The following is a 23,699-nucleotide window of genomic DNA, read 5'->3' on the forward strand; positions in this document are numbered from 1 at the left end:
TCCTTGATGATAGTAGGAAAAGCATGGGGGTAACTTTCCTGGGTCGGATTGTGGTGGTGTGTGTTGTTGTGGTGCTGAGGTGTCATCCACCTGACGACGATCTCCTCGGATTAACCTGAGGCGGTCGCTTTGGGTGGGTGCCTGGAATGTCCTCGTTCGAAGAGAGGATCATCACCTGTGTCTGCTTCTCATCTGAGCTCCAGTGCTTGAGCATCAGTACTGCAGCACTTTCGGAGGCTCGGAGACTGGATCGTAGTGAGATCATGGCGCTTGGTTACACCTACAACTGGTCGAGTAGCTCTGATGGTTACCATGCCCAAGGAGTTGCTGTAGCTGTGTCAAATAAACTGACTCCTATGATAATCGAGGTAACACCGGTCAACGAGCTAATTATGAGACTGAAGATTCATCACTCCTTGGGTGTCATTTCACTGGTCTCTGTATATGCTCCGACTGAGGCGAGTGATCTCATGGTAAAGGAGACATTCGATGCCACGTTCGAGTCTGTGGTCGATCAGTGCCCCAGGTGAGATACTCTTCTTTTCTTTGGGGATTTCAATGCACTGATTGGCACTGATAGGGATGGTTATAAGACATGTGTTGGTCCCCAAGAGTCGGGAATTGTGAATCGGAAGAACACCAAGTTCCTCGACTTAGCAATAAGCTATGGCCTTCGGGTGGCTTGTTCATGGTTTCAGCGCCCACAGCCTCATCACCGGAATTTTTGTCTCTCAAGGGACACTGGATACCATTAACCAGTCACAGAGCCAGGCTTATTGGCAGAGCTGAGTTGTCAGGGAGTTGAGGCATAAAACTGTACATTTGCTGAGGACAGACAAAGCGGCCTATGTGCGAGGAATCTGTGAAATGATAGAGCATTGATAAGTGCTTCTGCGCATCAAGTGCATCTGATCCTGCTGAGAGAGGAATCTGTGCATTGTGTTCCTCCAAGCCCATCTTTCGGCGTGTACTGCAGATAGAGCGTGTTGAGCTATTGGTAGAGGGGTCTGATGTGAAGGCCCACTGGGCCAGTTACTTTGAGCGACTGCACCAGGCTGACCTACCATGTGCTGTTAAGTTGGATGTCAAGGGTGTTACTATCACTATTGCTGACCCTCCAATCAACTGTGAACCACCTTCATTTGTCAAAACACAGGCTGTGGTGAGCCGGTTGAAAGGGGGAAAAACTCCTGGGATTTGTGGCATCCATGTTAAACTTCTCAAGGCTGGTGGAAATGCTGCACTCGTGTCAATGCATGCAGTTCTGTGCTCAGTTTGGAGCACAGGTATAATACCAACCGACTGGAAGACAGGCCTTGTTGTCCCTCTCTCGCCACTCTGACACAGGATACTGGGTAAGCGCCAGGACTGCAACAACTACTGAGGGGTGACGCTGCTCTCAGTGCTGGGCAAGGTCTTTGCTCGGATAATTCTTGATAGGGTTCGCCACCATCTGCTTGAGCACCGGCACCCAGAGCAGTCAGGCTTTACACCAAAGAGGTCAACGATTGACTGTATCCTTGCTCTTCTGAACCTCATCAAATGCAGACGAGAGTTTCCACAGGGGCTGCTCGCATCCTATGTTGATCTCTGCAAGGTGTTTGATTCAATCAATCAGGATGCCCTCTGGAGGATTGTCGGTCTTCGTGGGGTGCCCAGAAAACTGGTCAATATGATTTCTGATCTATATTCTGGCACTGAGAGTGCTGTGAGGTGTTATGATTCCATCTCTGACTTATTTGTTATCATGTTGTAATATTATAATTAGTCCAGTATTTGTTGTTACTGGAGATATCAAGGGTGTGTATTGGCTCCCACACTTTTCAGCACTGTATGGACTGGATTCTGGGGAGTATGTCAGAAAGATCCAGCTGCACTGCATCTTTTGGGAATGTCAATATCTCTGACATTGATTTCACAGCTGATGCAGTCTTCTTTGTAGAGATGATCAATATCCTTATGGGGGCTTTCGAGATGCTGAATGAGGAGTCAGTGCCACTGGGATTATGGGTTTCCATCCATCCATCCATTGGGACCATACTCTGTGCAGAGCATTGGTGCTGTCTCAGCAGTGTCCTGGGCTATTGGGCACACTCCAGGACGATTTGCCACTCCGACACAGGTTACCAGCAAGTAGGTTCTCATTTTGCTGACCTCAGAAGGATGACAGGCTGAGCCAATCCCACCTGATATTAATTCAACAGCCAAGCAGGATTTGAACTCAGGACCCTTGGATCCCAAGTCCATCACTCTAGCCATTAAGCCAACACCAGGCATATTATGGGTTTCCTGGGTCAAAACTAAGATCTAAGCTTTCAGTGACATCTTAGATGCTGCTATCTTGTTTGTACTTGTTTGTTGTGAAGATGTTGAGGTCACAGAGATAATCACGTACCTTAGGAAGGAATGTGGGGTAACTACTCTTTGTCCCGGACCAGATCGGGCTCATGATTTTTCCTTCAATTTTTTTGTTTCATGCAATGATTCTTTGTGATGATGAAACACTGGGGGCAACTTCATTTTGTATCTTCCTCCAAGCCACTCAGAGGGATTCTCCGGCATGCCATTGCCCATTGCCATGGACAGAGACACCCTCCATCATAAAATAAACTACTGTGGGAAAAATTTACATCATCACAATTGTGGTAATGATGTAAAGGCAGAAATGAACACAGCACAGGAGTGTTGGCTACACCCCATCTGGATGAATTGTGTTCAACAAATCTGCATGTAGGAATAAATGATAAACACCCAAAATTTCCCTTAAACATGGCATATGTTTCTGACAACAAAAATACGGAAACATCCTTATAGGTTGTTAAAAAATTTTTTTAAGAGGACCCAGATGAAGGGGGCCCCGACACTAAGTATTGCCCCGGGCCCCATTCTGGCTCTTGGCAGCCCTGGATGCGAGCCAACTCTTCTGGTGGCAAATTTGTAATTGCATCTACATACACTTCGGAGGTAAATGTATACAAATTGTACTTTGAAAATTTTCGATGTACGTTCAATATGCGTTCAATCAAATGGTCATATAACAAGTGGTAAAGTTCAAATGGTCATGTAACATGTGGTAGCTTCAATTTCCTCCGGTGAACGTTTTTCGATGTACGCTCTTAATAAAATGCAGACACGTATGTCCATACAGCCAGAAAATATGTAAGCAACTGATTGCCTTACCCTGCTTTTGGCTTCGTGCACGCAGGCTAAAAACAAAACAAAACAAATAAATCATGAATGAAATCAACAGAACATCGATTTTGGTCTGCTAACCTCCATGGGAAGCAAGGAGAAGCTGCCACTCAGGCATTAACCCTTCGTCGGAAAGAAAAATGCTATAAGATTGAATAAACTTTTAAAAATCGCCATTTAATTATAATTATATAAGCAAGTACCTTTAATGCAAATAAACATGCCTTAAAAGTCAATAAGTCAGGGTATAAATCGTGCTATAAAATGAAAAGGAGCAGATGGAAATCCAAGAAATGGATTTAAGTTTTGATGGCAAATTGGAGCCAAGAAGTAATTAAATTGGAGCGGTAACACTATGAAACTGTCATCTTGTCAGCTTATGCTCTCATATCATTTCTGCTATGGCGACTGAAGATTTTTCTTAAGAGATCTAAAGCAATGCTCATTCATATCGGGCAGCACAATAGCTCGCTGTCTTCTCTTTCTGAATATACAATATATTTCCATTGCAATTGAATCCAACATTCAACCACATTACTGTCGCAATACCAATGAGAGGCGCTGTGCCAAAGCATGCCCTCCTTATATGAGGTGTTAAGCCAACTGTTTGTCCATAGCTTTGTGGAAATAAAATCGAAAAAGGTATCTCATAAACTTATACCTTGTGCGGTACAAGGATATATGAAAGTTTCCCATTGATTCAGTGTACATTAGTTGTTCAAGATCCAAAGTGAAATGTAAGTTGAGTAAATAGATTAGTGAAGCTGTTGATTTATCACCTTGAATGTACCCACTCTGAACAGATCTGGGAGGGAAAGCAGAATTTAGCCTGGTTAGTACTCGAATGAGAGACACTGATAGAAAGTATTGGTGTGAGCATCTGATTTAGACAGGATAGCTCAGTTGATGGGGAGTCAAATCAGATTAAAACTGCAATTATGATGAATTTGGGGTGCGTGTTGTATTTCAGAAGGTGACATAAAGCTGGCCATCTCTTTGGATTTAGGAGGGTTGCCGTCAACAATCTGAACAATTGAAAAATAAAAGACCATTGTGATCTGGTACAATGGTCAAATTACTTGTCAAAAACATTTTTTTTTGTAAAACTGGGATTTAAGTTATTGATAAGTCAACTGACATATGTCAATATAGGGTGTGAATGTGTTACAAAACCTGTGTCTTAATGTGTGAAATGGCCTCCTCCCGTTTCTTTCCTTTACAAAGACTGAAAATAATGATGCCTTCATTTTCTTATCAGAGTAGGACGTGATGGACTGAGTCTATTTCTCATGTTTCAATGAAAACGCATTTTAAATTTTCCCCAAAATATGCTTGATCCTTTCTCAATAATTATCCTATTTAATTGAATGAAGTGATGCCAATTTTCTTGGGTGGCTCCATCTACAATGGCAAGAAGTTTGCCCAAAGCGTCGCATTCCTACATGGTCCATATACGTACATCGAGTGGATTCATGGAGCTGTGTACCAACATCTTCGTGTATATCATGACAAGACACGAGATTGAACTAATAGTCTTGTTATGGATCAGCTTCCTTTTGAAAAATTGACGACATTCATGTTTGCCCCTGAAAGACTAACCGAGATGAAAAAGCTGCAGATATACTGAACAGTGTAACAACCTGGTATTGCACCTATAAGGGGCTTAAAACCAAAGATGCACAATACACACAGCATATCTCATAAACTATATATTTATTTCAGAAAAATGAAGATGGGCTGAGGATATAAAATTCTGCAATTTGCCTAAGTATTAATACAGATTACCTCTGCAATGGTTTGAGGAATAGAGCATCAGGAATTTCCCATTTTTACCCCCAGGTGGATGCAGGTTAAGTTTTCACCCCATCATGGTTGTTTGTCTGTCTGTTTGTCTGTGAGCAGGATACCTCAAAAAGTTGTGGACGGATTCAAACGAAATTTGGTAGACAGGTTAAGTTTGTGACAAGGCCAAATTGTTTAGATTTTGATGATTTGGAGCCGGATCTGGATACCAGAATTTTTTTGAAGCGATTCTTCACCATTGAGAGATGAATGCTAAGAACGATATATAGCATGATATCTCAAAAAAAAAAAAAAAAGGATGGATTTGAACGAAACTTGGTGGATGAATTAGATAGGTGACAAGAACCAGCCAATTAGATTTTAGCAAAGGTCAGGATCCAGATCCGGCCTATTCGTGGAATACAAAACGTAAACTGTTCATCCGGGCAGAGATGTGCGCCGTTCGAGTCAGTGTTTGAATTAACACTGCACTCTCCGGATTTATATCCATCATATCATCTTTGAGATGAACTCCAATAGTATATTCATTACACAGAGCTTATGCTGAAGTTTGAACTAAATGTGTAAAAATCGTCATGATTTAATTAAATGACTGGTTTTTGCACTATTTACATAAGCATTATATTGTTTGGGTTTGACGACCTTTGTGAGAGGCAGACTAAACAAGTGCTACATGAGATGGTTAACATCTCTCCCTCAATGTAGTTGAGACTAAGATCTGTATCAAATGACACGTGCAAGTTCCATTGGGAGATTAAGATATGGTAAAAGAAAAAGGTTTTACTTGTTTGAAACAATTTTATCAACGGTAGCTTGAAAAGTTCTTCACTCTCAAATTTAGAATCTACTTTCTTTGTGGGGGGCTGAGAAGAGTCGTGTTGAAATTCAGAAAATCTTTGTCCTAGAAGCTGGACATTTCCCTTTACCTCTTGCTCCGTAAAGACCTTGGTAATAGAATAGACTGTTCAAAAGTTTCCTGAATAATAGCACTATATTCTCTGGAGGCAAATGTGTTCGAAAGTTGACTCATCATTTTATTAATTTTGTACAGTCTATATAATCAAGCGAAACATCATTGTGATCCTGAAAGCTGTAATGTTTCATTCTTGACTCAAATCATTTGACAAACTTTGTTGCTGTACACATCGAAATTCCTTTGTTTTGTTGCTTCCAATGACACAAACTGCAACGTCATGCCTCACACCTGAAAAAAACACACTTTCCATGAAGGCCATCGATGTTAAGCAAGAACATAGATTTTCTTGTTATATAAATACTTCAGATAATGTCAATTACACCATAATCTTTTGTTAGAGTTCTTCTGAAGGTGATAGTGAGTTAACATGATGGTTGCCAAAAAAAAATGCATCTTATAAAATAGATATTTAGAAGTATATACACACAAATCTGTAACCTTTGCCAATGTTGACACATCCAGCGGAGTGTGACCACTCCTCATTTTCATAAATGCCAAGGTGAGCCAATGAAAAAAGCCAAGAATTCACAAGGTTTCGGAAAAGCGATGATAATAGAAAACCTATAGAAAACCAAGATGCCAAGGTGAACAACGAATAGCCAAGATCTTGTGAAAAAAGCCAAGAAGTGGTCACACTGATCCAGCCATTTGTTAGTGTACTTATTTTTAACTGAACTCCATGAGAAATGAGGAAAGCAATCTTCCAAGGCCTTTGAGAGAGAGCAATAAAACTGATAATGAGGTGTTACTCACTCATATTCTTAGAATTACAAATTGAGAATTGTAGAGTTTACCATTTAAACTGAAATGAAGTGTCAATAATTGAAGTGTTAGGCTGATCCCATGAGCACTTTCAATGACGCTACACGGCCCCAGTCCGTTACCCACCATTCAGCTGACAATGTGTGACAAACGTCTTCAGATGAATCTGAGCCCTGTGTGGGCATGTCGATGCCTGTGGGACCCTGGTTTAAGATGCGTGAAACAGGCTCTTATCCCAAAGGAAATGACATCGTGTAATGAAATCGATTTAGAGTTTTTCCAATCTAAATTTACATACAGATTATTAACTTTGCTCTCCTGATTACTTCACTGAAATAAGTTGCATATTGTTTTTGCAAAAAGTCATTATATATAAGAAGGGAAACGATGATCAAATAAGATGTAGCATGCCTGTATCTACTGGGATTAGTTATTGTTTCAAAGTTTTGTATTGTAGACCATATAATGACTCAATGTCTGCTGAGCATTTTAAATATAAAAAAATATATACTATATATATATATATATATATATATATATATATATATATATATATATATATATATATATACACACACATACACACATACACACACACACACACACACACACACACGCACACACGCGCACACACACACACACACACACACACACACACACACACACACACACACACACACACACACACACACACACACACACACACACACACAACCAGTCAAAAGTTTGAGAACACCCCCATTTTTCCAGTTTTTACTGAAATTTAAGCAGTTCAAGTCCAGTGAATAACCTGAAATGGTACAAAGCTAAGCGGTAAATTGCCAGAGGTTAAAAAAAAGTTTAGATCACCATAAACTGAAAAATAATGCAAATTTCAGAGTTGTTTACAAAAGGCCTTTTCAGGGAACAAGTAATGGGTTAACAACTGCATCTGTTCTGCAGCAATGGAAGTAAATTAAGCCTTGAAAGTTGATGCAAACAATTCCAACAGGTGTCCCAACTTTTGTTGATTAGTTACACACCCTGTCTGTATAAAAGCAGTGTTGGAGCAGACTGTGTTGCTACACCCTCTGAAGCATTATTTGGACAATATTGCACTGCAGGAAGTAGTATATTGCTCTCCTGATTACTCCGCCAGTACACCATAGGCTCATCTACTTGAGATGCCAGTCAACATGCTGCAAACTTGAGGCACGTGGTCGGCCCATTGGCCTCCTCCACTCATGGGGCTCCCTCGCTGAGAGAATCTCGTGAGCAGAATCAGGGTCAGGAAAACGAGCCACATGTCCATACAGCCACAGCTGACGCTCATGGATTATGCAGATCATAAATCTCATTTGAGTCTCCCTCAGCAACCGCTCATTGGACAGAAAGTCTGACCAGTGATAGCCAAGGATTCTCTGAAGAGACCTGGTACCAAAGGAATTAAGTCTCCATCTCAGATTCCTGGTCAGAGTCCGAGTCTCACATCCGTAGAGCAACACTGGGAGCACCAAGGACCTGAACACTCAGACTTTCTTCTTCTTGCACAGGTACCGACAGTGCCACACTCAACGATCCAGTGAATCCATGACCCTCCAGGTCTGACGCAGACCTCTATTGACCTCAGGCTCACAGCGAGCTGAGACATGAATATCACTGCCAAGGTTAGTGAATCTCTCCACGACCTCAACATCCTCACCACAAACAGGTACAGATAAGATAGCAGCATCCAAGATGTCATTGAAAGCCTGGATCTTAGTTTTGACCCAGGAAACCCGAAACCCTAGCAGCTCTGACTCCTCATTCAGCACCTCTTGGGACCCCAAAAGAACATCTAGAGTCTCCGAAAAGATGACCTGTATCATCCGCGAAATCAAGGTCATAAATCTTGACATTCCCAAACCGCAGCTTGACCTCTCCAACATCTTCCCTGGAATCCAGTCTTTACAAGTGTGGAGAACAGTACACACACCTGACGAACTCCAGTTACAACTGGAAATAAGTCGGAGATGGGTGGCATCCCACAAAGAACAAGAATCCTCCGATCATTATTCACCAAATCAAACGCTTTGCAGAGATGAACAAAGGCCGCAAGCAGCCCCTTCCAAAACTCTCATCTGCGTTCGGTGAGGATCTGAAGGTAAAGGAAAGGGTCAATCATTGACCTCTTTGGTGTAAAGCCTGACTGCTCTGGGTGCTTGTACTCAAGCAGGTGGTGGTGAACCCTGTCAATAATTATCCGAGCAAAGACCTTACCCGGCACTGAGAGCAGTGTCCTTGTTGCAGTGATGGCCGAAGTTGTTGCAGTCCTGGCGATCACCCTTCCATTTCCAGAGAGGGACAACAAGGCCCCTCTTCCAGTAAGTTGGGATGATGCCTGTGTTCCAGGCAGAGCGAGAACTGCATGCAACAAAATGAGTACAGTATTTTCACCAGCCTAGAGAAGTTCAGCATATGTATGCCACAGATCCCAGGCACTTTACCCCATTTAAACAAATTCCTCGCAGCCTGTTTTTCCACAAAGGAAGGTGGATGACAGTTGATTGGAGGGTCAGAAATGGGGTAGTAACACCCTTGACATTCAACTCAACAGCTGGTGTATCAGCCTGGTACAGCCACTCAAAGTAACCAGTCCAGCGGTCCTTCACTTTGGACGCCTCCGTCAAGAGCCCACCACCCTCCGCTGTAACTACAGTACACTGAGGGATGGACTTGGAGGAACGCAATGCACAAATTCCCCTGCAAGCAGGATAAGAATCACTTGACCACACGTGATACTCTACCTCTTCACAGATTCCTCACACATGGGCCCCCTTGTCCGCCCTCAGCGCCCGTACAGTTTTACGCCTCAACTCCCTGAGCAGCTCATCTCTGCCATTAAGCCTGGCCCTGCGACTCTGATCAATGGTATCCAGTGTCCCTTTAGAGACGAATTCTTCTTTGCCCTTCAGTGAGTTCCAACACATCCATTGGCAACATTGAGGATGGTGGTCTTGAAGGCACTCCACAACTCTTCAGGATTTCCCAAAGCACACAGACCACAAAAATTCCCACTCAGCCTGTTCCCAAACTCCTCAGCCACCCTCTCATACTTGAGCTTGCCAACATCATGTCTCAACTGGGATGGTACCATTCTCCCGGATTTCAGCTGCAACTGCAGAGTTGCTACCACAAGTCTGTGGTCCGTATTGAGGAATTGAACACTCCGGTAGCCCCTGCAGTTCTGGAGCATCCTCCAGCGACCATCAATGATCACCTGGTCAATCTCATTTGCAACACCACAAGCATTGGAATACCAAGTCAGCAAAGAGCCTGTGGGTGTTGAAATCATCAACCAGCCACACTAAGTCCATGACTTCTTGCAAAGTCAAGGAACTTAGTGCTATTCTGGTTCACAGTTCCTGACCCATGGTGACCGTTCACTTGTCTCATGACCATCCCTATCAGTTCCAGTCGATGCATTGAAATCCCCCAAGACTAGAAGTGTATCTCGTCTGGGGCACTGATCAACCACAGACTCGAGCGTGGCGTAGAATGCATCCTTCATGGTGGGATCACTCGCCTCAGTCAGAGCATTGATAGAGACCAGGGAAACAATACCCAAGGAGTGATGAATCCTTCATCTCATAATATGCTCATTGACCGGTGTTCCCTCAATTATCATTGGAGTCAGCTTATTGGACACAGCTACAGCAACTCCTTGGGCATGGTAACTGTCAGAGCGACCAGACCAATAGTGGATGTAACTGCCGGCCATAATCTGATCTCTATCCAGTCTCCGAACCACAGAGAGTGCTGCAATAACGATGTTCAAATGCTTGAACTCAGATTATAACATAGACAGGTGATCGTTCTCTCTTTGGGATAGGACATTTCAGGCACCCACCCGAAGGGACCGCCTCAGGTTAACCCAAGGAGACCACCGTCTGGTGGATGACACCTCAGCACCACTCCGACACACTATCACATTCTGACCTGGGAAGGCTACCTGTGGTTTTCCTCCTACCATCAGAGAGTGGGGGTCCCGAAGGCTTTGCTCCAATCCCGTCATCCGGTGAGCTGCCCTGTGGAGGGCTGCTGCACAGGAGGTACTCCTACAGATTGGGTTTTCAATTTTCTTTGTGTTTTTCTTGTGTTTTGTGGAGTGAAGGGTTTTACGGTGGCCGGAGTGCAAATCCTGCCACCAACCTCCTAAAAAAAAAAAGGTAACCCTATTGCAGGAAGACGTCCACAGACACAGTTGGGCACTAGCTATGGATTGCCTTCAGCTCAAAGCTGCTTCGCCCTTTGACAGGTTTTGTTTTTAATCCTGCTGGGTGTCCATATCCATACACCCTCCTCACCAGAAAACGTGTTGGGGGAGACAGTTTAGTCACCGACAACCTGACCATGAAAAAGTTTAGTGCAGGTTTTCATGGTACCTGTAGCAAGTTACAGATATAATCTGGCCTGACCTGACAATATAATAAACACATTCGCTCCACGATGTATTCCATTAAAATATCATCGATTTTATCACAGTCGCTATTCTTACCGTTAAGACAATTACAGAGAAACACAGAACTGATAGACCATATAAAATCCTGTGCATGTTCTTCAGAATATCTGCAGTCAACAAGAACGGCACTCGGTCGAGCGCATACCTCCACCAGGCTGAACAGTTTATGTTTTGTATCCCACTGATAGACCAGATCTGCATCCGGACCTGAACCAAAATAAAATAAATTTGCACTTCAGACCTATCTCCAAATTTCCGTCTAAATCAGTCCATATCTTTTTGAGATATTGTGGTATATATAATTTTTGGCCCTATCTCATATCAGTGGTGAAGAATCACTTAAAACTTTTTGAGATATCCTGCCTACAGACGGATAGACAGACAAAGAGACAGACAGTGGTGAAAACTTAATCTCTGTCCACCATCAGTGGCAGAGGTAATAATGGGAATGGTACAAAAGAGCACCTCAATCAAAGTACTATATTTTCTCTATTTCAGTATGGTGATAGTTATTGCAAGTTTATTAACTCTTTGAACCCTGATCTCCTTGGACTTCGGGCTCCCCTACCCTGAGCTCCATGGAGAAAAATCTGGCTGCTTGGATATATTGTGGTTTGAAATATGAGCTGGTAAAACGGCCACCGGAGTTCAAAGGGTTAAAATTACAAAATGTGCATATGCTCAACACTATATCCATTAAGAGTCCAAAAGCAAGCACAACATCTACTTCAAATGCCCTTGCAACTATAACAGTGATCACTATTAACATCCGTCGGTGGAGATTTTGAGGTCAAACCCTCATTTACAAGGATGGCGGTTAATTGCATGACGGACAGGTAGGATGGTTAACAGGGTAGTCTAAAAGAGAAACATGGGCTCTTAGCCTAAAACAAATTTTCAGCAAAGATTAAATTGAACCTTCAACTGGAAAAATCATGGTGATGGTTATCTGAAACATTTCAAGTTTCATGAACTCCTTTTCGAAGCGTGAAGCCATGAGCCGAGAGTGGTTCATCGTGATGCAAAAGAAAGTGTTGGCCTGAGCTATTACAACCTAGAACTGGGCTGACAGGATAGCTCAGAGGCTGCGTTTGGCCTGTCTAGTCTAGGTTTGTACGGATTCTCGGTGGAGAATCTTTTGATTGTTTGAGAGATTCTCAGTCGACTGTAAACTGTCACCTGGTGCTTTGCATCAATGAGTATGCCTTTCGTCAGAATGGGCATTGAGCTGGCTGTCCTACATGCTGGCATTAGCTGGTGGATTTAAAATAGCTCACAACATTAGCTTGCAAAAAAAGATCTAGACATACCAATCATGGGAGCAAATTTCAAACCTGCTGTTAACGTACCTCACCGGCCAATGCAACAGCTGCACAACCACACATCCTGCACAGTAACGATTCTATTCACAAAATAAGGAATGATTGAATTTGGGTCAAGTATGCACTTGTTAGATAGATAGAACCAACACCAACATCATTACATCTGTTCTACATTTCAGATCTAGTGACTCAGACTGCAATTTTGGGATTAGTTGAAAGGATAATATGACCTCTGTGGATAACATTTCACAGATGATTATAGAGTCGTATAAACTTTTTCAAATAGCTGTGTAACATTGATAAATTTGTTCACATAATTCCTTAAAAGCCCTCAATTAATGCTGGAAAAGTATATGTAAAGGGATGTGAAAAAAAATTAGGACACATTCCTCAAAATTATACATTTGCTCGTACAAACATTATTACTGTTACAAGCAGATGGGATTCAATGAAATAAGATGGATTGCCTTTTGGGTAACATTATACACGTAATTGATTTGTAAAAATGAAAACGTTTGTAAACTCTCATGAGCTCAGACCGAAATCTGATGAGAACCTCATCAGCTCTGACAATTTTAAACAAGGGAATAAAAATGAAAAAAAAGAGGCAATGTGCTAAGAGTCTAAAAATTATCCACAAGTTTAAAAATAAAGTGTATGACAAATAATGACTAGTGTATACAAAAGGTTTGTCCAACATTTAACCATGTGACAGTCATTCCTGGCGATTATTTTGAATGCATGCTCTTTGCTAACTTTTTCAAACTTTTCACTGCTTATCATCCTTTGCCAATGGTATAAAATATTGGCATGTTGTGAGACCTCAAAGCACTCGGGATAGTTCCAAAAGACCCTGAGGCAATGCTCCATCCATAAATCCATTCCTACCAGTCGTTAAAATGGTGGCCTTGAGTGGCCTGTACGTTAATAGCTGGCCGTGACTGCTTTGGGCTGCAGCACATAAATGGGGTCTTGTTCATTCCTGTTTTCTTGTACTAGAGGAAAATCCCGTCAAAATTATCGGTGCAGAAAACTCAACACAACAAAGAGCATTACAATACACACAAGGTCATGGATTACATCTGATTAATTATTTGCAAACCTGGTGTTGACTTAGCAGTGAGGGTGGCTGGCTTGGGATCTTAGGGTCCTGAGTTTGAGCCCCCGTTGGCCACCGAGTTAACACCAGGTGGGGTTGACTCAGCCTGTCATCCTTCTGAGGTTGATGAAATGAGTACTAGAGGGGAAAAGCATCAGCGGCACAGCAGTGCCACAAAAAATGATAGCTGCCCGGCAGCCAAGCTGCCATAAGCAAGAACAGGATTATTTGCAATAAGGAAGTGGGAAATGGGAACGGGCAGAAATGAAATACTAAACATGAATGGGTCAAAATGTTTGGCACTATTTCTTTGATGAGCTTCAGGCGTTCATGTGAAATGCACAAACATATGGTGTATAAGCACAGCCTTGAGTGGTCATGAAGTATGAAAAAAAATAACGCAGGAAATGTATACAGCACAGCCTCGTTCACTTCCGAAAGAATAAAAAATAAAGAAAAAAAGTTGTGTACAAGCATAGAACACTGACTTGATTGCTTGATGCCTTTGGAAAAAAACAAAACAATTCAGGTTACATAATGAAGCCTAAACATGGCTATTGTTTTTGTAGATATATTATACATTGTGTATATATCGCTTTGATAGACTCCAATTTTACTGGTCCGTGAAGGAATTGTACTCAAGGCCAGAAGGCTTGAAGCCTGAGGCCTACACAAACTGTACGCATCACATCATGCCTGTGATGCCAATGGGATGCAACCTTTTGACATTTGATGATGTTTTTAATCGTCACTTTTGGTCTTTTTCACACTGAAGAGAAAACTTATAGGGAAGTCGTGGCAATTGTGAATATAACACTTCTGTTTGGAGCCATTTTACCTCATGTCCTGCGGAGCCTATTATTGAATTATATGGGGTTAGAAAAAAAAAAAAATTAGATTTCACTCGAGATTTCGACATAATTATTTCAGCCACGAGTTCCAATCATAAAATATGGAATCGGATTTTGAATATCAGCTTTTAAAGCCTTGGGAAAAAATGACACAATTGGCTATCTTAACAAAGATTATACATACACCTTAACACGGATTTCGCCAAAGATGGAAAAACAAAAAAAATTGGGGAGGGGAGCAAATGAAGTCGTTAACCTCCATCGTGTGACCCTTATTCCTCCTGTCAAGTTTGGTTGAGATTGGATAAGTAATGACTGAATGCATCACGGTCAGACAAACAGACAGACATCAAATTGAGTATTTTAGTATTATAGCATTTAGGTGACAAAGATGGTGCAAGTCATTTGTTACTGCTTGTTCATTCGTTTGTTTGCAGCACAAGGCTGCGGGGTAGCATCATTGGCTAAGGGCACGGTGTGCTGCTGATGCAATGTCCTCTGCTGGTTGGAGCAAAATTTTTTAATTTGTTCATGGTGCCGGCGATAACTCGCCTACTCTAAGAGAAGGACACCATGGGACCTTTAATGTCCACCAACCAACGCTGGCAGACAGGAGGAGGAGGAGGAGGAGGAGGAGGAGGAGAAGAAGGAGATTGGGACCATACTCTGTGCAGAGTGTTGGTGCTGCTTAAGCAGTGTCCTTGGCTATTGGGCACAATCCTGGACGGGTCGCCACTCTGACACAGAATACCAGCATGCTGGCACTCATTTTGCCGACCTCGGAAGGATGACAGGCCGAGTTAACCCGACCTGGTATTAATTCAACAGCCGAGCTGGATTTGAACTCAGGACCCTAGGATCCAAAGCCCACCACCCTAACCATTAAGCCAACACCAGGCAATGGGTGGCAGACAGGACACCCGTTTAATGTCCCTACAATGTACGGCACACACATTGATGAAGCACCTTTCCCGTGAGACACAGGGATGGCAGTATATAGCTGGGTCAGGATTCAAACCCAGGCGAGACAGCTTCGAGGCGAGTGTGCATACCTCTAGGAGTCTCGGCCATCCTGTCAGCTCATTATTGCTTGTAACATGGTGCAATCTAGTCTTTGTTCTGGTCATCATATTGCAAAAAAAAGGAAATCAACTGCAAAATACTACCAGCGTATTTTTCGAGTTAAGTCCATTCGGCAAAACCAGTCAGAAAACTGGTGGCATGCACGTGGCAGTGATGCCTAACCAGACAGAGCAAGAGGGGTGGCATACAGACATTTTTTTTGCTCTATTGGGGGAGTAGACAGACAGAGGGGAATGGATGTCCAGTAGATGGGTATTTATTTTCCAACCAATAGAATACACTTCTGCATATGCATTTTCAAGGACAAATACATTTTGGCAGGCAACGCAAAGCTTGTGCTGAACGACTGTCATATTTGTTGCTTGTTTAGTGGTGATATGATATAATAGTAACGTCATTCCTGAATCGGTTTTGAAATTCTTTCTGTTTTGGCCTTTTGTGGCCTCAGTCAGAGTGCAGTCACTTTATTTTGTCAGAAACGACTCAATATAGTCGAAAGGGCTGACTTTTAAAGTAATGCTCTCAGATGAAGATCATCAAGACAAGCTGAATAGTGCTTTATATATAAAGTTACTCATGAATCTAACAACAAGTAAGCTGATCCTGTTATGCCTGGTGGCACATGGAGCTTTTTGAGGAGCACGTGCCACTTTCATGTCTTGGGCTCACTGACTGTTTGGCATCCAAGTTGTTTCTAGCTCCTTCAACAACCTTTCTACCACACACCGTCAGGTCTCTCTAAGACGTACAACCCTTCTTTGGCTTTTGGGATTCCAGTGTATCGCTCTTTTTGTGATGATGTAATTTTCTATATGCAGCACAGGCTTAATCCATCTCCACCTCTTCATTTTAATTTCTAATTTCTTAAGTGAGGGTTTTCTTTCCATTTCTTCTTTCTACCTTCTTCTTTCTCACTCTACGTGGCCAGATGGTTCACAAAATGGATTTGTGAAAGCTACAAAAAAAAAAACGTATTATAGTTTCTGTGCAATGACTTTTGTGACTTTTCATGCTTCATACCAAAATAATTATAATGGAACAGATTTTACATAACCGTAAAAAAATATTTAAACTTCGTTTTTGTGTTCTATATTCATGCCTCCGCCGACGAAGTCGCTGGTTGTCCTGGTTGCCCGTTTTTATGTTTTCGGGTTGTCCGTCCGGCTGTCCGTCCATGATAGGTTTTCGTCACTGCGATAACTTGAGGATGGCTGAAGGGATCCAAGTCAAACTTGGTCCAAGTATACAGTAAAATGATGCAAAGTAAACGGATTAGATTATGGGGTCAAGAGGTAAAAGGACAGAGGTTCTGTTAGTGTGCTAACTTGTGAACCAGTGATGGGATTTCTTTTTTTTGGTATAAGTATATATTATGATGCAAATATGAACCGATATTTCATCCTCCAAGGTCAAAGGTCATGTCAGGTAAAAATGTGATACTTGAGACAGGTGAAGGGATTTAAATCAAACTTGGCACAAGTACGTATAATGATGTAATAATGTGGGTGGAGGCATATTGGTCAACGTCGCGATGTTGAAGAGTGCCATAATAGTTTTGATTTCTACACTGGCCTCATCCTCATAAATGCTATTGTTGGTTTCTGTATTATTTGTAAAACATGTGAGTCCCACCTCCTTCACACTGACCATAGACCCAAGATACGTAAACTTGTTGACATCATATATGGCCAAGTCATTGCATGTGACAGCATTGTTGGTTGATGCATGTAGTCTCATGCTCTCTATTTTGTTGATGATGATTTTCTGTCCGACTTGCAGGGAATACTCTTGGAGCCTATTTACTTTCACTTGCATACTTTACTTTGTTCAGTGTCTGAGAGCAAACAGATGTCCTCTGCAAAGCTGAGCCTCTCCAGATCATCACCTTGAGCCCAGTGTATTCCAAAGCTGGCATGTTATATAGTCCTCCTCGACCCCCAGTCCAATACAAGGAGAAACAGTAGTGGAAACAGCATGCATCCCTGTCTGACTGTTGTCGTGACTTCAATTTCTGGCGACTTCTTTCCATTACAGATCACACAGCATTTGCATCCATTGTATAATGTGTTCTTTATCATTCTGATTAACTTTCCGGATAGCATTGGCCGAGACATTACAATTGTCCAATGTATCCAATCAACTATTCAGCGGTATTTCCTAAATGAAATAAAGAATTGTCTGATAGACAATATTAGTACTGTATACAGCAATGGTGGAAAAACACATTTTCCCTTGACTTTCTCAAGTCATGCATGCTACAAATGGGTAACGTCACTTGAGTAAATAATGATAAAAATACATGGTGCTCACTCCAACTTTCAAAACCCAAATAAAACGACAGCTCAATTAGTGGATCAACACTGCAGCCTGTCAATTAAGTTATCAACTCATCTGAACTACTTCATCAATAATCAGAAAGTCTTCAATAACTCCCACTGTATTTATGGTTCCTCAATGAGCTTTTTAAAGCACTGTATGAATGAAAGAAGAATTATTGTGCATCCATCCACAACCCAGTTATTCCTGTATCTCTCAAACACTGCCACAACATAAAATCCCTTTATCAATATATAATGTACAACAAATGTTCGATATATTGAATCAACGACTGAGAAAGCAACTGCTTAGCTCAATGTGCCCAAAGTGCCAGCAGTTATGTTTTGAACCATAATGAAGGAATAATTCTGAATGATCTTTCATAGGTAATTTCCCATCAACTAGGGAGCTATAAATGGAACACATTATTTGCCAACACTCTCGGGCACAGCATTTAGAGAAGGCCCAGAGGCCCCTTATCAATTCGCGAATGACCAGTGGGAATGCTTTGCATCCACATTTCGCAAATTGCAGTTTCTTTACATTTCCACAGGAAACGTGGCTCTTGGGCTAATCAAAACACAGCTAATCATAGCTGGCAAACACTAAAAGTTTGCAAGTTTGCAGACAGGAATCAACATAAAGGTGCAGTGCTCCCTGTGTTTCACTTATTTTGTGGCTAATGTTGGCTTTCTAATCGATGACATCATGATTTGTACACAGGATGCAGTGGACATGCCAGTTGATTGACTTATCTAACAGGAATACCAGGCCTCGATGATCCAATGCCAAGGATGGAGGTCTGATTCCATACGATCGTGTGTTGGTGTGTTTGTATGTGTGTGTGTGTGTGTGTGTGTGTGTGTGTGTGTGTGTGTGTGTGTGTGTGTGTGTGTGTGTGTGTGTGTGTGTGTGTGTGTGTGTGTGTGTCACACCCAAGAACAGCTTGTCTTATTGACTGACAGCTGGTTTGTGTTCGGTTAGCCATGTGGTTAATCATGTGGCTGTTTGTCCAACATACTTGGCTTCACAATTCTCGCAGGTTATGGTGTACATCATGACATTCTTTCTGTCGAATGTGCTCATGTAGTCCTTACATTTTGACAGCTGTGCACATAAGGATGCTTGTAGTTTGTGGGTGGTGTTAACATTGGACTGATGTTTTATGCAGCTTGGGGTTTCAGAAGTGTGTTGTATGCATGGTAGCACCACCTTCTGTGTTGGTGTGATTGGTCTGTTGCTGCTGCGGTTGGGTTTCCAGTGACAGGCTTTGATGAATGAATTAGGGTCGTGGTTTTCTAGCAGTATTTGAGTGACGTGCAGTATCTCCAGCTGGTATTGTTCACGGTCACTACAGTGTGTTTTGCACAGTCAACTAAGCTGCAAACTCAACCTCTCTTGTGACTGGTGGGATGGCCACTTCGGTAGTCGAAAACTTTGTCCATGTGGGTGGTTTGACGGGACACCCGTGAGTGTAACTTTCCGTCTCTGTCCATGAAGAGATGTACGTCCAGGAATGGGAGAGATTCAGCTTGTTCTTCCTCACATGTGATCTGTATTGCTGGCCACATTGAATTGATCTTTATAAGGAAACGGTCAACATCTGCTTTCTTTCTGATCACGTATCATCAACGTACCACAGCCACAACCTTGGAGAAGGTTCATCGTGTAGTGCAAGTTCTTCAAAGCATTGGATCACCAGTTCAGCGATGAGCCCCGAGATGGGTAAGCCCATCGGGGTTCCTTCAAGTTGATGGTATATAAATACAAAATATGTTGATTTGAGGCAAAGTTGAATGAGTGACATGGATGACAAGAGCTGAGGTGGCTGTTGCTGGCAAGCTCTTGGTCAGTGTTGTTGTACAGCTCTAAGGTTTTGCCAATTCTATGGATATTGATGTGAATAATGAAACAACGTCGAATGAGACCATAGTTTCATCACTCTTGGGGCAGACATTTTTGATCCGGTCAATAAAGTCTTTGGAGTTCTTTACATTATGTGGTGAATGGGTTGTTAAATGTTTAAATCGGCGGAACAGACAGTGAGCGAGATTGTGGGTGGGTGTTCCTCAGAGGGTCACGATGGGTCGGACAGGGACATCAATATTGTGGATCTTCGGTAGCTCGTAGAAGTGTGGTATGATGGAGTCGATTGCTGTCATTGCATCCCATTCCTGGGATAAAAAAATAAAAAAAAATTAAAATTGACCCCTCCCATGCTCTTCTCGACTGAAGAAATTGCATAAAGCAACCATGAAAAGCAACCCAAGTTAAGCCCTTTGCTGTTTCAAACCCTTCCCAGAGTTCCTCCACAGCTGTAAAGACGTTCACAAATAGTACATACATGAGAATCTCAATGCTACACACCCCTACAGCTGCCAGACCAGTTTTATCACGTGTTGGCGAATCATCAGCGACAGCACAGACAGAAATGCAGACGCAACTCCCCAAAATCACAAAGGTCTGCATGTTTTCGAAGCATTATTGTTTGTCAAGTGAATTCACAAAAAAACAACCACAAGCAAACAAACGTGAATGTAGGCCTTCCTTAATCACGTCTGACTTCCATCCCCCTGCACAATCTATGTAATATGGATGTTATCACTTGACCCTGTCTCCTTCTTGGTTACTGTGTTTCACTGAATGCTTGTGTTAATGTGCTGTTAATGTAAAAGCCAATCCCATTCAAGTTTTTTATGCTGCGGGCATGGCATGATATCTGATGATGCCAGTCTAAAGCGCGCGGGGAATGAATCACGCACATCGCAATAGGAAGGAAATGTCATTGTGTATGGGAAAGAAACTGGCCAAACAGTTATCGATTAATTTTTACTAAATAAATTCATTTTCTTTTTAAATAAAGTATGGTGTTTAGTTAGTGAACTTACTTGTAATATTATAAAAAGAAAAGCACATGTATGCAAATATGTGTACTCATATTATGTTCCCTTTTCTGACAACGGGCATGATGGTGCGTTGCTGTCATGCTCTCAGCGGTCCAACTTTTTGAAGCTATGCACAACACCCAACCCCCTCGACGGAAATAGACGGAAACCAATTTCAAGATGGCTGCCATGGAGGCCACATTGAAAATCGCAGCATGCCCATTTTCGAAAGGAACCTTCCTCCACTCAACCCCAACACACCCTGCAAAAATGGATTTTATCGGACAAGGCGTTCTCCTCAAAATTGACGGAAACCAAAAGCAGACAGACGCCCGGACGGACACCCGGACAACGCCTGTGACGACAATACCCCTTAGCCCAATTCGGGTGGAGGGGTAAAAACCAATCTGTTAGGGGAATGTGGGCAGGAGTGCTACATAGCTAGTACAACATTTTGGTGACCATCCAAACTTGCTCAATATTAACAGTAAAAACCTCACTCTCCGTCTTTACAAATATCCTGCGAAATGGAAGCCTGTATTCTGTCCAGCTTAACATAAATTCAATATATATATATATATATATATATATATATATATATATATATATATATATATATATATATATATTTTAACACAGATAAATACACATGTAATAAACAACTGCAGAAACTTTAACGAAAAAAGCCTGTCATGTGTTCTTTGGTGCTTTGCATGGTACCATCAAGAAAGGCGAATGAACCGATGCAGAAAAAGCTCATGTCCAAATTATCTGCAAATAGTGCAGGCTGTGTTTGGCCTATAGATAAGAAATTGCTGAGCTCTGCCTAAGCAAGGAGCCCACACTCAGCCATTGTACTGAAGCCGGATCAACATTTCAACAGCACGCCACCTGGCAAACTTTGCACTATAATCTGCACCACTGCAAAAAGCAAGCATGTGAGACGGCTGAGCCGAGGAATGCTGTTTCAGTTCGCTTTCCCAAGAGTGAAAATTGCCTACATTTAGGTAACCCTTGGGAGTAGTTGCAATGGAATTATTTGTGCAGAATCATAGAGTGTAAACTGTTAGCCAAGTATGAATTAAATCTTGTCTTATTCACATGACTGCAGTTTAGCCCTGCTGTTGCAGTGTTGAAGTCCAGTGTCTTTGGCTGCATTGTTCTTTGAAATAAATTGAGAGTGAGATGAATTGTTAAATCGTACAATGGACATAATATGTGAACCAACATCGAAAATCTCCTGAATTCGTGATTTAAATCCAGACTTTCTGGCACCTGAGCATGGCTGGACAATCAGAGACCTGCAAATAACACAGGTCTGCGATCAGAAAATTGTTTCATATTTATTGGGTGAATTTGATCAATTTTTACCTGCTGATTTCAAAAATGACAAAGAAATTATCCTATCACGTATAGTTTCTTCACAAAATTGATCATTGCCTTTTACCAGTGTGCCCGAGTTTGATCATTGTGTTTTACTATTTTATCCTCATGTAATATCCCCTTTCTCTAATCCCATTACTTTTTATTTACAGATCTGTACATGATTGGAAACAATAAAGGCTTCTAGAGGATGTGCAACCAGCCTGGACAAATTTTGTTAAATTTGTGGCGAGTTTATGACGAAGAAACGTCAGAGATACATTACTTACTTTGTTAAAAAAATCTTACTATGCCTACTTTGGTGTGAAATTAGGAGACCAAGATAAGACATGGGCTCCTCGTAAGGTCTGCTCAATTTGTGTTGAAGAACTAAGACAATGGACAAAATGTACAAAGAAGTCTTTTCGTTTTGGGGTTCCAATGATATGGAGTGAACCTAAAAATCACAGTGATGACTGCTACTTTTGCTCACGTAAGGTACAAGGACACAATTCAAAGAATGTGAAAAACATTGTTTATCCAAATCTCCCATCTGCATTGCGACCTGTTGCCCATGGACCAGATGTTCCAGTCCCATCACTACCAGGAAACCTTGAAGACATACACATAAGTTCGGAGTCAGAAAGCAGCAATAGCAATGATGATGTAGACTTCAATAGTGGTAAAAGTGAAGAACCTCAACTATTCAACGAGTGTGAATTAAATGATCCAGTGAGGGACTTGGGACTTACAAAGGTGTCAGCAGAGCTTTTAGGCTCCAGACTTAAATCCAAGAGTCTTTTAGCTCCTGGTGCATCATTCTCTTGGTATCGTAACCGAGAAAAGTGTTTGTTCCGTATTTTCCTCAAGAAAATGATTTGGTTTATTGTACAGATCCATCAGGACTAATAGAAACGTTTGGCATAAGTTACAGCCTTGATGAATGGAGACTCTTTATTGACTCTTCAAAGAGAAGTCTTAAAGCAGTTCTTTTGCATAATGGGAATAAATATGCTTCCATCCCTGTTGGACACTCAGTGATGATGAAGGAGACATGAAAATTTGGTGTTACTCTTAAACATGATTAAATACAAAGATCACAACTGGATGATTTGCGGTGACTTCAAGATAATTTGCATGTTACTTGGACAACAGTCAGGCTACACAAAGTTTCCTTGTTTCTTGTGTGAGTGGGATAGTAGAGCCAGGGACCTCCATTGGTCTCAAAAACAATGGCCAGGTGGGGATACGCTTACTCCAGGGACAAAGAACATCCTTCAAGAAAGCTTGGTGAATCCGAAAAGGGTTCTTTTGCCTCCTCTACATATAAAACTTGGCCTGATGAAGCAATTTGTAAAAGCTTTGCCACAGTATGCAGAAGGCTTCAAGTATTTGCGTAGTAAGTTTCCTGCTCTATCAGATGCCAAGGTTAAAGAGGGTGTATTTGTTGGACCAGATACAAGAAAACTCGTCAAGGATGAAAATTTTGAAAACTCTCTTAGTGATCCTGAAAAAGATGCATGGATTAGTTTGAAAGATGTGATGAAGAACTTCTTGGGTAATTACAA

At 41.8% G+C, this 23,699-nt stretch overlaps 1 protein-coding gene across 10 annotated transcripts in view; it reads right to left on the reverse strand.

Moving 5' to 3' along the window:
* Positions 1-23,699, reverse strand: part of LOC147016753 (tight junction protein ZO-1-like) — a 657,688-nt gene that overhangs the window by 339,782 nt on the left and 294,207 nt on the right. Inside the window, exon 1 of one of the 10 annotated variants that reach the window (XM_085845724.1) lies at positions 13,638-14,021. The exons of the other annotated variants lie outside the window; for them this stretch is intronic. The gene's annotated coding sequence lies outside the window, so the exon portion shown is untranslated. Of the gene's footprint in view, positions 1-13,637; positions 14,022-23,699 lie in introns of those variants that run through there. 10 annotated transcript variants of the gene reach the window in all.

The sequence above is a fragment of the Eptatretus burgeri genome, chromosome 11 (assembly GCF_056783735.1).
Source record: "Eptatretus burgeri isolate ZD-2024b chromosome 11, Ebu_testis_v1, whole genome shotgun sequence".
In the NCBI taxonomy this organism is placed as follows: domain Eukaryota; kingdom Metazoa; phylum Chordata; class Myxini; order Myxiniformes; family Myxinidae; genus Eptatretus; species Eptatretus burgeri.